Source organism: Lampetra fluviatilis, chromosome 1 (assembly GCF_964198595.1).
Source record: "Lampetra fluviatilis chromosome 1, kcLamFluv1.1, whole genome shotgun sequence".
NCBI classification, from domain to species: domain Eukaryota; kingdom Metazoa; phylum Chordata; class Hyperoartia; order Petromyzontiformes; family Petromyzontidae; genus Lampetra; species Lampetra fluviatilis.
This window is the reverse complement of record NC_136275.1, coordinates 14,485,126-14,501,602: the sequence shown is the minus strand read 5'-3', so window position 1 is coordinate 14,501,602 and position 16,477 is coordinate 14,485,126. Positions and strand designations below refer to the sequence as shown.

At 47.9% G+C, this 16,477-nt stretch overlaps 1 protein-coding gene across 1 annotated transcript in view; it reads left to right on the top strand.

Moving 5' to 3' along the window:
• Positions 1–7,198: 7,198 nt before the first annotated feature.
• GMPPA (GDP-mannose pyrophosphorylase A) overlaps positions 7,199–16,477 on the top strand; it is a 30,574-nt gene continuing 21,295 nt past the window's right edge. The window contains exon 1 of the mRNA XM_078857343.1: positions 7,199–7,203. The gene's annotated coding sequence lies outside the window, so the exon portion shown is untranslated. The remainder of the gene's footprint in view (positions 7,204–16,477) is intronic.

Here is a 16,477-nt window from a genome sequence, read left to right as displayed (position 1 = left end):
CATCAAAATTACAAAATCAAAACCAGTAATATAAATACACGGACAGCAATGCAACAAGTTTGAAACAACGAAAAAGCAACTGTTGTCACATGAGATATATCACGATTAAATCATACATTCCCCGTAGCGTTAAGTTGACTGGGACAGAGTATATGTTGACTGATTTCCGTATAAATACAATTTAAGTAAAACACATTAAACAGAAAAAGTGTTACTTTTTGAATTAATATGTATTAAGTATGGGAAAGTCCACCTCTTCCAAGATGTCTTAAAATAAAAAATTATATACGAATATTTATTTTAGAGACTTTCTTACCGTTTTCTTCATTTTACTCTTATAGTTTTTTGTAATATTTGTTGATGTCATCGGATTCCTCCAGGATAAATATAGATTCTGATTCTGAGTAGGCCAAATACGCTCTGGAGCTCCCTGTGGTGGAGACCCTTCCCCCAGCAGTTGCGTGAGCAAGCAATTGCAGGGTTTCACCTTTTCCAGGGTTTATACTTTTTAAGTGATAACCGTGCGCCAATATACCGCTCGGTGATGGAGATGGCTGTGCCGTTTGTGCGATGCCGAGTGCCAATCAGGGCATGAATTGCCAACATTCCACCTTTAACGATCACCGGTTCAGAACCGGTGATCGAAAACGGCACCTGCTGATTGAATCGCTTAATTCCAGATATTGACGTATTCTCAGCCGCGTTCTTTTTCGTGTCTCCCACTTCGACATTAGGTCTTTACCACCGGCTATCATCATTGATTTGAGCAATTCTATATATTCTTAACGTCACAATACGTGCATCGAATCGTTAATGTGTGATCAATTGCAGACTGTATGTATAAAGAAAAAAAATCGGGTAATACTATTGAGACGATAAAAACTAGACAAAAAAGTCTACCCAATTAAAAAGTGACATGAATCGTGACAATAGGCATTACATAACGAGAATGCATGAATCAAACCCTTCACTATCAGTTTTATATGCCAATTGGGAGACAGGATAGTCATTTGGTAGGAATTTTTAAGTTGGTTAGATACGTTTTTTGTTAGGGAGACCTGGGATAAAGTACTGTACTTGGAATAATTTTCCAGGGTAGCTAGCTAACTAATTTTGTACGAGTTTACTTCAGTTATTGCCATCTAACCTATATAATTCATTTTTTGTCTGTCCGTCCGTCCGTCCATCCGTCTGCGTACGCTCCCTACCGGGGGATTTAGCTCTCGGACCGTGGGGTTCGGCGAGATTAAATTTTGCAGGTGGGCACGCCACCGGCCCCGCGGTAAACTTAGGCATTTCCGATTTTTTGTCTCTAAACTTTAAATCGGACCGATTATCGATTTAGTGCGATTCATCTTTATTTATTTATTTAACGCTTTATTTATTTATTTACTCTTGCCGGCAGGCGCGGACCACGGCGGTTGCCCCTGGCAACGGATAGCAACGCGTTCGCTGCGGGGTGGACGCCATTTTGAATTACCATTAAAAATATGTGCACGCATTAACACGCGACTCTGAGGTAAATTCATCAAAGTTTCACGTCCTCTTCACTCCCCCCCCACCCCAATGTGTGCAATTACTATTATAGGGTCGGTAGATAATAAAAATATAGCGATTAGACAGTATTATTGTAGCGCGGGGGGGGGGGGGGGTAACGGCCCCAGCACCCAGCCTCAGCCGGGTGGGCAATCTAGGCGAGGCCGGAGGCTCTGCACGGTAGTAGGCCTCGACACGCAACTCTGTCAGGCGACGAATTTGTGGTATAAACTCGATATACCCAGCGTTGCCCGGGGGAAAAATACATTTAAATCTTCTGAAAACTTTAAAACATAACATTCCAATGAAAATACAACTGTGTAATTAAAATTATAAACCCGACCACGCCAAAAATCGATTCTCTGAATCGCGAAAAGGAATCGACGGTTGTAGATTCATTTAGAATCTCCTTATTTCCGTTTAATATAAGTTGGTTATAGAGTTGATATAAACTGCTACGAATGGGAAATATCCGGTGTTGACCGGGGCTAAAATATAATTAAAAACTCCTGCAAACTTTAAAACATAACATACGAATGAAAATAAAACTCTGTAATTAAAAATGGAAACCTCCTATGCGCCAGGAATCGATTCTTTGAATCGCGCAAAGGAATCATCGAAGGTTGTAGATTCCTTTAGGATCGCCCTTAACATGTGGTGAGGGAGAGTGGTGAGTGAGGGAGAGTGGTGAGTGAGGGAGAGTGGTGAGTGAGGGAGAGTGGTGAGTGAGGGAGAGTGGTGAGTGAGGGAGAGTGGTGAGTGAGGGAGAGTGGTGAGTGAGGGAGAGTGGTGAGTGAGGGAGAGTGGTGAGTGAGGGAGAGTGGTGAGTGAGGGAGAGTGGTGAGTGGTGAGTGGTGAGAGTGAGTGGTGAGTGAGTGGTGAGTGAGTGGTGAGTGAGTGGTGAGAGTGAGTGGTGAGTGAGTGGTGAGAGTGAGTGGTGAGTGAATGGTGAGAGTGAGTGGTGAGTGAGTGGTGAGAGTGAGTGGTGAGGGTGAGTGGTGAGGGTGAGTGGTGAGGGTGAGTGAGTGGTGAGGGTGAGTGGTGAGGGTGAGGTTGAGTGGTGAGGGTGAGTGGTGAGGGTGAGTGGTGATTGGTGAGGGTGAGGTTGAGTGGGGAGGGTGAGTGGCGGTTGTTAGTGGTGATTAGTGAGGGGTGAGTGGTGAGGGTGAGCGTGAGTGGTGAGGGTGAGTTTGAGTGGTGAGCTGTGAGGGTGAGTGGTGATTGGTGAGGGTGTAATTGGTGAGGATGAGTGGTGAGGGTGAGTGGTTGTTGTGAGGGTGAGTGGTTGTTGTGAGGGTGAGTGGTGAGGGTGAGTGGTAAGAGTGAGTGGTGAGGGTGAGTGACGGTTGTGAGAGGTGATTAGTGAGTGGTGAGGGTGAGTGGTGAGGGTTAGTGGTGAGCATGAGTGGTGAGGGTGAGTGTTGAGCGTGAGTGGTGAGGGTGAGTGGTGATTGTTGAGGGTGTGATTGGTGAGGATGAGTGGTGAGTAGTGAGGGTGAGTGGTGAGGGTGAGTGGTGAGGGTGAGTGGCGGTTGTGAGTGGTGATTAGTGAGGGGTGAGTGGTGAGGGTGAGCGTGAGTGGTTAGGGTGAGTGGTGAGGGTGAGCGGTGAGGGTGAGCAGTGAGGGTGAGTGGTGATTGGTGAGGGTGTGATTGGTGAGGATGAGTGGTGAGTGGTCAGGGTGAGTGGTGAGGGTGAGTGGTGAGCGGTGAGGGTGAGTGTTGAGGGTGAGTGGTGAGTGGTTAGGGTGAGTAGTGAGGGTGAGTGGTGAGCGTGAGTGGTGAGTGGTGAGGGAGAGTGGTGAGGGAGAGTGGTGAGGGAGAGTGGTGAGGGAGAGTAGTGAGTGGTGAGGGTGAGTGGTGATTGGTGAGGGAGAGTGGTGAGGGAGAGTGGTGAGGGTGAGTGGTGAGGGTGAGTTGTGAGGGTGAGTGGTGATTGTTGAGGGTGAGTGGTGAGGGTGAGTGGTGAATAGTGAGGGTGAGTGGTGAGGGTGAGTGGTGAGGGTGAGTGGCGGTTGTGAGTGGTGATTAGTGAGGGGTGAGTGGTGAGGGTGAGCGTGAGTGGTTAGGGTGAGTGGTGAGGGTGAGCGGTGAGGGTGAGCAGTGAGGGTGAGTGGTGATTGGTGAGGGTGTGATTGGTGAGGATGAGTGGTGAGTGGTCAGGGTGAGTGGTGAGCGGTGAGGGTGAGTGTTGAGGGTGAGTGGTGAGTGGTTAGGGTGAGTAGTGAGGGTGAGTGGTGAGCGTGAGTGGTGAGTGGTGAGGGAGAGTGGTGAGGGAGAGTGGTGAGGGAGAGTGGTGAGGGAGAGTAGTGAGTGGTGAGGGTGAGTGGTAAGTGGTGAGGGTGAGTGGTGATTGGTGAGGGTGAGTGGTGAGGGTGAGTGGGGAGGGTGAGTGGTAAGTGGTGAGGGTGAGTGGTGATTGGTGAGGGTGAGTGGTGAGGGTGAGCGTGAGTGGTGAGGGTGAGGTTGAGTGGTGAGCGGTGAGGGTGAGCAGTGAGGGTGAGTGGTGATTGGTGAGGGTGCGATTGGTGAGGATGAGTAGTGAGGGTGAGTGGTGAGAGGTGAGGGTGAGTGTTGAGGGTGAGTGGTGAGTAGTGAGGGTGAGTGGTGAGCGTGACTGGTAAGTGGTGAGGGAGAGTGGTGAGGGTGAATGGTGAGGGTGAGTGGTGAGTGGTGAGGGTGAGTGGCAAGTGGTGAGGGTGAGTGGTGATTGGTGAGGGTGTGATTGGTGAGGATTAGTGGTGAGTGGTGAGGGTGAGTGGTGAGGGTGAGTTGTGAGGGTGAGTGGTGATTGTTGAGGGTGTGATTGGTGAGGATGAGTGGTGAGTAGTGAGGGTGAGTGGTGACGGTGAGTGGTGAGGGTGAGTGTTGAGGGTGAATGGTGAGGGTGAGTGGTGGTTATGAGTGGTGATTAGTGAGGGGTGAGTGGTGAGGTTGAGCGTGAGTGGTGAGGGTGAGCAGTGCGGGTGAGTGGTGATTGGTGAGGGTGTGATTGGTGAGGATGAGTGGTGAGTGGTCAGGGTGAGTGGTGAGGGTGAGTGGTTGTTGTGAGGGTGAGTGGTGAGGATGAGTGGTGAGGGTGAGTGGCGGTTGTGAGTGGTGATGGGTGAGTGGTGAGCGGTGAGGGGTGAGTGGTGAGGGTGAGTGGTGAGGGTGAGTGGTGAGGGTGAGTGCTGAGTGGTGAGGGTGAGTGGTGAGAGAGTGGTTAGTTTTGAGGGTGAGTGGTGAGGTTGAGTGGTGAGGGTTAGTGGAGAGTGGTGAGTGGTGATTGGTCAGTGGTGATTGGTGAGGATGAATGGTGAGTAGTGAGGGTGAAGTTGAGTGGTGAGGGTGAGTGGTGGTTGTGACGGTGAGTGGTGAGGGTGAGTGGTGAGGGTGAGTGGTGAGGCTGAATGGTGAGGGTGAATGGTGAGAGTGAGTGGTGAGTGGTGAGGGAGAGTGGTGAGTGAGAGTGGTGAGGGTTAGTGGTGAGGGTTAGTGGTGAGAGTGAGTGGTGAGGGTGAGTGGTGAGGGTGAGTGGTGAGGGTGAGTGGTGAGGGTGAGTGGTGAGGGAGATTGGTGAGGGAGGTTGGTGAGTGGTGAGTTGTGAGGGTGAATGGTGAATAGTGAGTGGGAGTGGTGAGTGGTGAGGATGAGTGGTAAGGGTGAGTTGTGAGTGGTGAATGGTGAGGGTGAATGATGAGTACAGTCAATATGCACTGCTGTTATCATACCAGGTACCACCACCACAATATGTACTCCTCTCATCATAGCAGATACCACCACAGCAGTATGCACTGCTGTAATCATAGCAGGTTCCACCACAATATGCACTGCTGTCATCATAACAGGTACCAACACAGCAGTATGCACTGCTGTAGTGATAGCAGGTACGACCTCAGTCGGTATACACTGCTGTAGCGATAGTAGATACTGCTATCGAGTTGGTAGATACCGCTATATTAAATACTAAAACAGTCAGTATATACCGCTACAGTCAGTCAATACTGCTACAGTCAGTATATACTACTATACAGTCAGTACATACTACCACGGTGAGTAGCTACTATAGTCAGTAGATACTATTATAGAGTGAGTAGATACTGCTATAGATTTTGTAGTTACTACTATAGTCAGTGGATACAACTATAGAGTCAGCAGATACTATACAGTTAGTCGTTACGAGTATATAATCGGTAGATACTACTGTAGGCCCAGTAAATACTACTATGGTCAGTAGTTATTACAGTCACTAAATACTACTACACAGTCAGTAGCTACTACTGGCTCAGTAGATACTACGGTACAGTCAGTAGATACTACTACAGAGTCAATAGATACCACTTCCTCTGTTGTATGTAAGGTGTTGTTAGTATATATACCTACGAGGGGTAAAGATATTTTTTGAGGGGGGGGGGGGAGACCGCAATTTTCGGAAACCTTTTGACATCAACTATTTACCCCACACCTTCTACAACTTTTTGGACTTGTGAAAGCCTCTTATATATTTGTTGGTGGAGAAATGTACAAACAGCCCACCGGGCTTTGACAATACCTTAGTATCTGTGTATATATATGTAAGGTTTTTAAGAAATATATTTTTCACCCGGGCAAAGCCGGGTACTTCCGCTAGTCTAACCTATATAATTCATTTTTTGTCTGTCCGTCCGTCCGTCCGTCCATCCGTCTGCGTACGCTCCCTACCGGGGGATTTAGCTCTCGGACCGTGGGGTTCGGCGAGATTAAATTTTGCAGGTGGGCACGCCCCCGGCCCCGCGGTAAACTTAGGCATTTCCGATTTTTCGTCTCTAAACTTTAAATCGGACCGATTATCGATTTAGTGCGATTCATCTTTATTTATATATTTAACGCTTTATTTATTTATTTACTCTTGCCGGCAGGCGCGGACCACGGCGGTTGCCCCTGGCAACGGATAGCAACGCGTTCGCTGCGGGGTGGACGCCATTTTGAATTACCATTAAAAATATGTGCACGCATTAACACGCGACTCTGAGGTAAATTCATCAAAGTTTCACGTCCTCTTCACTCCCCCCCCACCCCAATGTGTGCAATTACTATTATAGGGTCGGTAGATAATAAAAATATAGCGATTAGACAGTATTATTGTAGCGCGGGGGGGGGGGGGGGTAACGGCCCCAGCACCCAGCCTCAGCCGGGTGGGCAATCTAGGCGAGGCCGGAGGCTCTGCACCGTAGTAGGCCTCGACACGCAACTCTGTCAGGCGACGAATTTGTGGTATAAACTCGATATACCCAGCGTTGCCCGGGGGAAAAATACATTTAAATCTTCTGAAAACTTTAAAACATAACATTCCAATGAAAATACATCTGTGTAATTAAAATTATAAACCCGACCGTGCCAATAATCGATTCTCGAAATCGCGAAAAGGAATCGACGGTTGTAGATTCATTTAGAATCGCCTTATTTCCGTTTAATATAAGTTGGTTATAGAGTTGATATAAACTGCTACGAATGGGAAATATCCGGCGTTGACCGGGGCTAAAATATAATTAAAAACTCCTGCAAACTTTAAAACATAACATACGAATGAAAATAAAACTCTGTAATTAAAAATGGAAACCTCCTATGTGCCAGGAATCGATTCTTTGAATCGCGCAAAGGAATCATCGAAGGTTGTAGATTCCTTTAGGATCGCCCTTAACATGTGGTGAGTGAGGGAGAGTGGTGAGTGAGGGAGAGTGGTGAGTGAGGGAGAGTGGTGAGTGAGGGATAGTGGTGAGTGAGGGAGAGTGGTGAGTGAGGGAGAGTGGTGAGTGAGGGAGAGTGGTGAGTGAGGGAGAGTGGTGAGTGAGGGAGAGTGGTGAGTGAGGGAGAGTGGTGAGTGAGGGAGAGTGGTGAGTGAGGGAGAGTGGTGAGTGAGGGAGAGTGGTGAGTGAGGGAGAGTGGTGAGTGAGGGAGAGTGGTGAGTGAGGGAGAGTGGTGAGTGAGGGAGAGTGGTGAGTGAGGGAGAGTGGTGAGTGAGGGAGAGTGGTGAGTGAGTGAGAGTGGTGAGTGAGTGGTGAGTGAGTGGTGAGAGTGAGTGGTGAGTGAGTTGTGAGAGTAAGTGGTGAGGGTGAGTGGTGAGGGTGAGTGGTGAGGGTGAGTGGTGAGGGTGAGGTTGAGTGGTGAGGGTGAGTGGTGATTGGTGAGGGTGAGGTTGAGTGGGGAGGGTGAGTGGCGGTTGTTAGTGGTGATTAGTGAGGGGTGAGTGGTGAGGGTGAGCGTGAGTGGTGAGGGTGAGTTTGAGTGGTGAGCAGTGAGGGTGAGTGGTGATTGGTGAGGGTGTAATTGGTGAGGATGAGTGGTGAGGGTGAGTAGTGAGGGTGAGTGGTTGTTGTGAGGGTGAGTGGTTGTTGTGAGGGTGAGTGGTGAGGGTGAGTGGTAAGAGTGAGTGGTGAGGGTGAGTGACGGTTGTGAGAGGTGATTAGTGAGTGGTGAGGGTGAGTGGTGAGGGTTAGTGGTGAGCATGAGTGGTGAGGGTGAGTGTTGCGCGTGAGTGGTGAGGGTGAGTGGTGATTGTTGAGGGTGTGATTGGTGAGGATGAGTGGTGAGTAGTGAGGGTGAGTGGTGAGGGTGAGTGGTGAGTGGTGAGGGTGAGTGGCGGTTGTGAGTGGTGATTAGTGAGGGGTGAGTGGTGAGGGTGAGCGTGAGTGGTTAGGGTGAGTGGTGAGGGTGAGCGGTGAGGGTGAGCAGTGAGGGTGAGTGGTGATTGGTGAGGGTGTGATTGGTGAGGATGAGTGGTGAGTGGTCAGGGTGAGTGGTGAGGGTGAGTGGTGAGCGGTGAGGATGAGTGTTGAGGGTGAGTGGTGAGTGGTTAGGGTGAGTAGTGAGGGTGAGTGGTGAGCGTGAGTGGTGAGTGGTGAGGGAGAGTGGTGAGGGAGAGTGGTGAGGGAGAGTGGTGAGGGAGAGTAGTGAGTGGTGAGGGTGAGTGGTAAGTGGTGAGGGTGAGTGGTGATTGGTGAGGGAGAGTGGTGAGGGAGAGTGGTGAGGGAGAGTGGTGAGGGAGAGTGGTGAGGGAGAGTGGTGAGGGTGAGTAGTGAGTGGTGAGGGTGAGTGGTAAGTGGTGAGGGTGAGTGGTGATTGGTGAGGGTGAGGGTGAGTGGTGAGGGTGAGTGGGGAGGGTGAGTGGCGGTTGTTAGTGGTGATTAGTGAGGGGTGAGTGGTGAGGGTGAGCGTGAGTGGTGAGGTTGAGTGGTGAGCAGTGAGGGTGAGTGGTGATTGGTGAGGATAAGTGGTGAGGGTGAGTAGTGAGGGTGAGTGGTTGTTGTGAGGGTGAGTGGTTGTTGTGAGAGGTGATTAGTGAGTGGTGAGGGTGAGTGGTGAGGGTTAGTGGTGAGGGTGAGTGGCGGTTGTGAGTGGTGATTAGTGAGGGGTGAGTGGTGAGGGTGAGCGTGAGTGGTGAGGGTGAGTGGTGAGGGTGAGCGGTGAGGGTGAGCAGTGAGGGTGAGTGGTGATTGGTGAGGATGTGATTGGTGAGAATGAGTGGTGAGTGGTCAGGGTGAGTGGTGAGCGGTGAGGGTGAGTGTTGAGGGTGAGTGGTGAGCGGTGAGGGTGAGTGTTGAGGGTGAGTGGTGAGTAGTGAGGGTGAGTGGTGAGCGTGACTGGTGAGTGGTGAGGGAGAGTGGTGAGGGAAAGTGGTGAGGGTGAATGGTGAGGGTGAGTGGTGAGGGTGAGTGGTGATTGGTGAGGGTGAGTGGTGAGGGTGAGTGGGGAGGGTGAGTGGCAGTTGTGAGTGGTGATTAGTGAGAGGTGAGTGGTGAGGGTGAGCGTGAGTGGTGAGGGTGAGGTTGAGTGGTGAGCGGTGAGGGTGAGCAGTGAGGGTGAGTGGTGATTGGTGAGGGTGCGATTGGTGAGGATGAGTAGTGAGGGTGAGTGGTTGTTGTGAGGGTGAGTGATGAGGGTGAGTGGTAAGAGTGAGTGGTGAGTGTGAGTGACGGTTGTGAGAGGTGATTAGTGAGTGGTGAGGGTGAGTGGTGAGGGTTAGTGGTGAGCATGAGTGGTGAGGGTGAGTGTTGAGCGTGAGTGGTGAGGGTGAGTGGTGATTGTTGAGGGTATGATTGGTGAGGATGAGTGGTGAGTGGTCAGGGTGAGTGGTGAGGGTGAGTGGTGAGAGGTGAGGGTGAGTGTTGAGGGTGAGTGGTGAGTAGTGAGGGTGAGTGGTGAGCGTGACTGGTGAGTGGTGAGGGAGAGTGGTGAGGGAGAGTGGTGAGGGTGAAAGGTGAGGGTGAGTGGTGAGGGTTAGTGGCAAGTGGTGAGGGTCAGTGGTGATTGGTGAGGGTGTGATTGGTGAGGATTAGTGGTGAGTGGTGAGGGTGAGTAGTGAGGGTGAGTGCTGAGCGGTGAGGGTGAGTGGTTGTTGTGAGGGTGAGTGGTGAGTGGTGAGAGTGAGTGGTGAGGGTGAGTTGTGAGGGTGAGTGGTGATTGTTGAGGGTGTGATTGGTGAGGATGAGTGGTGAGTAGTGAGGGTGAGTGGTGACGGTGAGTGGTGAGGGTGAGTGTTGAGGGTGAGTGGTGAGGGTGAGTGGCGGTTATGAGTGGTGATTAGTGAGGGGTGAGTGATGAGGGTGAGCGTGAGTGGTGAGGGTGAGCAGTGCGGGTGAGTGGTGATTGGTGAGGGTGTGATTGGTGAGGATAAGTGGTGAGTGGTCAGGGTGAGTGGTGAGGGTGAGTGGTTGTTGTGAGGGTGAGTGGTGAGGATGAGTGGTGAGGGTGAGTGGCGGTTGTGAGTGGTGATGGGTGAGTGGTGAGCGGTGAGGGGTGAGTGGTGAGGGTGAGTGGTGAGGGTGAGTGGTGAGGGTGAGTGCTGAGTGGTGAGAGAGTGGTTAGTTTTGAGGGTGAGTGGTGAGGTTGAGTGGTGAGGGTTAGTGGAGAGTGGTGAGTGGTGATTGGTCAGTGGTGTTCGGTGAGGATGAATGGTGAGTAGTGAGGGTGAAGTTGAGTGGTGAGGGTGAGTGGTGGTTGTGACGGTGAGTGGTGAGTGGTGAGGGTGAGTGGTGAGGGTGAGTGGTGAGGGTGAGTGGTGAGGGAGATTGGTGAGTGAGAGTGGTGAGGGTTAGTGGTGAGGGTTAGTGTTGAGGGTGAGTGGTAGGGTGAGTGGTGAGGGTGAGTGGTGAGGGAGATTGGTGAGGGAGGTTGGTGAGTGGTGAGTTGTGAGGGTGAATGGTGAATAGTGAGTGGGAGTGGTGAGTGGTGAGGATGAGTGGTAAGGGTGAGTTGTGAGTGGTGAATGGTGAGGGTGAATGATGAGTACAGTCAATATGCACTGCTGTTATCATACCAGGTACCACCACCACAATATGTACTCCTCTCATCATAGCAGATACCACCACAGCAGTATGCACTGCTGTAATCATAGCAGGTTCCACCACAATATGCACTGCTGTCATCATAACAGGTACCAACACAGCAGTATGCACTGCTGTAGTGATAGCAGGTACGACCTCAGTCGGTATACACTGCTGTAGCGATAGTAGATACTGCTATCGATTTGGTAGATACCGCTATAGTAAATACTAAAACAGTCAGTATATACCGCTACAGTCAGTCAATACTGCTACAGTCAGTATATACTACTATACAGTCAGTACATACTACCACGGTGAGTAGCTACTAGAGTCAGTAGATACTATTATAGAGTGAGTAGATACTGCTATACTTTTGGAGTTACTACTATAGTCAGTGGATACAACTATAGAGTCAGCAGATACTATACAGTTAGTCGTTACGAGTATACTACTGTAGGCCCAGTAAATACTACTATGGTCAGTAGTTATTACAGTCACTAAATACTACTACACAGTCAGTAGCTACTACTGGCTCAGTAGATACTACGGTACAGTCAGTAGATACTACTACAGAGTCAATAGATACCACTTCCTCTGTTGTATGTAAGGTGTTGTTAGTATATATACCTACGAGGGGTAAATATATTTTTTGAGGGGGGGGGGGGGAGACCGCAATTTTCGGAAACCTTTTGACATCAACTATTTACCCCACACTTTCTACAACTTTTTGGACTTGTGAAAGCCTCTTATATATTTGTTGGTGGAGAAATGTACAAACAGCCCACCGGGCTTTGACAATACCTTAGTATCTGTGTATATATATGTAAGGTTTTTAAGAAATATATTTTTCACCCGGGCAAAGCCGGGTACTTCCGCTAGTTTTTAAATAAATTTAGATTGTACTGTAGTTCGCTGAGTAGAAGCAGAAGAGATACTGTCATTAATCAGGGGTCATAATATAATGAATTACATTCTATTTAAATTACTTTCTCATTAACCTGTTAGGTTTTTGAAAATGTGTTGCTTTTCACGTGGATGTGCTTGACCGTTTCTCCAACGAGACCAATTTCCATTTGCAAACAAGGTCTCTTGCAAAGAGACATTTGAATTTCACATTGACCAGTGCAGTGAAGTCAAATTCGAGTATAATCGAGACATGGGGATGCGTTTACAAAATAGCTGTTTGTACACGTACATACACGCTTGTCTCACCAACACCTTTATTCTTGAAGGCTTTATTAACTACTAGCGGTAAGTACCCGGCATTGCTCGGGCAAAAAAGGAAGATACACACATGGACTTACACACAGACATTGACCCACACACATAGAAACACATCAACTTAGACGCACACACACACATATATGGTTAAATCCAGGAAAGGATCGTTAGCAGGCCAACCTAAATGTTTCTAACCGGTGAAGATGTTCCATTAGGGGGGTGCACTTTTCGCAAGCGTAGAGAAGGGAGGGAATTACCGTGCCCGAGAAGACCTGGAGCTTCATGGAGCGAAAGACCAGGTAGCTTCCACACAGCGTAACACAGCCAATGAAAAGATAATGGCGCTCGACTGATTTGGAGTGAGACCTCTGGTGTTAAACCGGAGCCGGTCATGAGCACACTGGCCAGGTATGGGAATCTCGGCTATCTCTCCACAACTACCTCATCACCAATTGTGAGTTGTGGAGGTGGATTGTTCGATGGTACAAAATACCCAGGCAGGTGCTTAGTTTTGGTGGGGCTGATAGTAAGGCTCCACCTCTTAGTGGCAAGCTCCAGGTTCAGCCGCAGTGAGCAGCAATCACCAGAGCATCGGCATACATAACATGGTTGAGCAATAGGGAGGCATCCCTTGACCGCACCCGGGCATCGATCAGCCTCCCATTGTATCTGTACCATATGGTAATTCCTCGGGAACAGCCATTGAAGGCTTCACGAACTACGTGGTCAAAAGATGTTAAATAATGTGGAGCCAGAGGACATCCCTGTTACACCCTAAGGTGTAGAGGGAATGGCTCTGACTGACGGCCATGTAGTTTTACGCAGGGCCGCTCACCATCATGAAGGTCCTCAAGGATCATGAGCAAAGTTTGAGGGACTCCGAAAGCATGAAGAACAACCCAGAGGCCAGGCCTACTGATGGTATCATAGGCCTTGAGCAGGTCAATAAAGCACATACATTCACTCACTCACATGCACACATGGAGCTACAGACACGCAAAGAAATGGACTTACACTGACTGACATGGGGCCATGCACACAAAGCGACTATCACAGACAGCCATGGACTGACACACACAGACATCGACTCACACACACAAACACATGGACTTACACACACATACATAGACTGACACACATTGCCCTACACACACATAGACATATGGACTGTGACACACATACATCTACTTTAGATACACACACATGGATTAACAAACACACTTCGACACACATAGACACACAAACGCACATTGACTTACACACTCAGATGGAGCCATACACACACATCGACTCACACACACGCATTGACGTACACACATCGAGTGAAACACAGACGTATGAACTAACACACACATGTGGACTAACACACATACAGCGACAGATACGCACACAAATGGACTGACACACACACACACACAAACACTTGTACGTACACACACACGGGGTGTTGTCCATTTGAAAAAGACAGACACACACATGGACCCACACACATAGAAACCCATCGACTTACACGCACACAAACATGGACTCACACACACAGACATCGACTTTAGGCACACGCATCTAGTTTCTGCACACGAACATTATAATAGTAATAGAGTATTAGGCAACTTATTAATTTCATAATAGTAAAGAATGAAGCAGAGTTGTTATGTGCACACAAACATTATCATTGTAATGTTTGTAAACGTATTTGTTTAATAATAGTAAACAATAAACCTGAGTTCTTAGCGAAAGATTGAATAAAATTGTACTTTACATTGGCGTGGTGACGCCTCGTCCCGTGCAGAGCCCGCGGCCTCGCCTAGATTGGCAAGCCGGAGGTGAGATATTGCCAGGCTGCGAGCTGGGCCGCTACCCCCGCCCCCCCACCATCCCCCCGCCCTCGCCATAATAATACTATGTAACCGCTTTAATAATATAAAATTAATATCTAAGGACTTTATATGAGTAACTGCACGCATTGGGGTGGGGGGGAAGAGGACATCACACTGTGAAGAAAAATCGGCAGCGTGATGTGTATATCTATTCCATGTTAAACGCGTAAAATAAAATGTCTCCCGTGAGCTGGAGCGAACGCGCATGACTTGGCAGGGTCCGCCCCCCCCCCACGCAATTGGCGTCACTTGGTACGGTGGATGTCGCGCAATAAGTAAATAATGAATAATAGAAACGGCACAAATGTATTAATTAAACTACTTTAAAGTTTACGAACGGTAAAACGGAATAGCCTAAACCCACCACGGGGCTTAGGGCGTGCTGCCTGGAAAATTATTTCGGTCTTAAACCCCACCGTCCGAGAGCCAAATCCCCCGCAAGCGCGAGCGTGCGGAGACTTTTATATATAAGAAAGATTTATCAAATAAATACCGAGTAACTATAGCAAAAAGGGGATGATAGAGGGAGAATAGTCAACCTTATAATTGTTATAAATTTATGTTTAAAACCTACGTAAATAAATGCAAACCCTTCCGTGTTAATATCGTGCATGGTTCAAATGGCAATTAAATGGAATCACGTGTGTAATCTATATCATTCAGATTGTATTTTGTGGTGGGTATTAAGGACTACTAAATAAAGGTATATTACTGGTAAGAACCTCCTGGTTACACCAGCCCACAGGGGATTATTGTGTCCGTCCGCCCGTCGTGCATCCAAAAATGGGAGGGGTGGGGCTGGGTAGAGAGGGGAGGGTGGGGAGGGGCTTGGTGGGGAGGGTGGGGAGGGGCTGGGTGGGGAGGGGCTGGGTGGGGAGAGTGGGGCTGTGTGGGGAGGGGCTGGTCACCCCGTGGTGCCCTTATAAAACGCAACGTTTAACCTACTCACGCCGGCTTGTGCCCGCCCTCACAGTCAGCCATATTTGCGGAATACACCACGCCGCCCTTGACCCAGGCCATTGACCGAGCAACCCAACGTTTCTACCAGCTCCCTCCGCAGGAATGTGTTTTTTAACCAGTTTGCTTAGTTTGTGCTTACGCATAGAATTGACAGTTTTGTTTTACCTATCTTCACCAACCCGCAGTGAGAAACGTGGTCAAATAACTCCACGCCACCTGGACGTGGGGAAGCCCTCATCCAATAGTAGATATGAAATGTTCACGCACACATTTAAACCCAGGATTCCGTTGAAAAGGAAACTCCTAGTGTTAGTTTTTGTTTTCTTAAAAAATGTTGAAACTTACCAATTCTACTTTTTTAAACCTCTAATTGTTCACGGAAACATGTCACACAGCATGTCGTGACTCACCATTCATTCTGTACATTCTTGCGAGATTTCTGTGGAGGGAACAAAACACGTTCTTTATTGCATTAACTTTCGACTAACTCATTTTTGGCTATCCTAATTAGTTTGAAGAACTGCACTCAAATAAACGGCTTAATTAGTCGGACAGATACATTACACTACTTGTGGAAGTTTATTAAGGCCCCTCCTCCTTCAAGCATGTACGTGAACACCTGTAAATCTACTGGAAATCTGCGGAAAAGAGCTGTAGAGGTCATCGGATTCCTCCAGTCTAAATAAATATTCAGATTATGAAAAAATAAGAATAGGTTTTACCCTTTCTGGCAATAAAAAATATTAAGATGTTCAAATAGCAAACAGAAACCTTTTGCAAGGAATCATGTCTGTATTAACCACACATATTTGTGGTGAACATGAAAACAAACATGGCATTGTCTTTGAAACCGATTGGCCTACACCAGAGACAGCCTTATTCAGGGACTAGTCTCACTGCCAGTGTCAGACCAGAGGACGCCAAAAGACGAACAACAAAGACAACCCACAAATCAGGGCATTTATAGCTCGGGGTGAGCAGCTACAACATATTCTGATTGTGAAACCATTCTATATATAAATACTAGCAGGAAGTACCCGGCTTTGCCCGGGGAAAAATATATTTCAAAACTTGTCTTCTCTTAAAAACATAACATATACATACACAAACACTAAGCTATTGTGAAAGCCTAACGTTCCGTTTGTCCATTTGTCAGTCAACAAAATTATGAGGCTTGCAGAAGGCACGAATAAAAAAGTAATAGAAAGTGGGGGGTAAACAGTTGATGTAAAACGTTTCCAAAAATTATCGACCCCTCTCCAAAAATCTTTCCCCCCCCCCCCAGCCAATTTTTATTTTGTAGGCATAAAATAGCTACACACCCTACATACAATAGAGTCAGTAGTATCTAGTGACTCTATAGTAGTACCTACTGACTCTAAAGTAGCATCTAGGGATTCTAGTGACTCTGTAGTAGTATACATATGTACTCTTTAGGTTTTTATAATAATACAATTATAATAAAATAATATTATCATTTATTATATTATTATTTTTATTATAATAAAATAAAATATTATTATAATTTTTTATATTATAATTTTTTACCTACGTGACTTTACCGAAAAAACCTAAGAGTATGAATCCTTTATTATTTGGT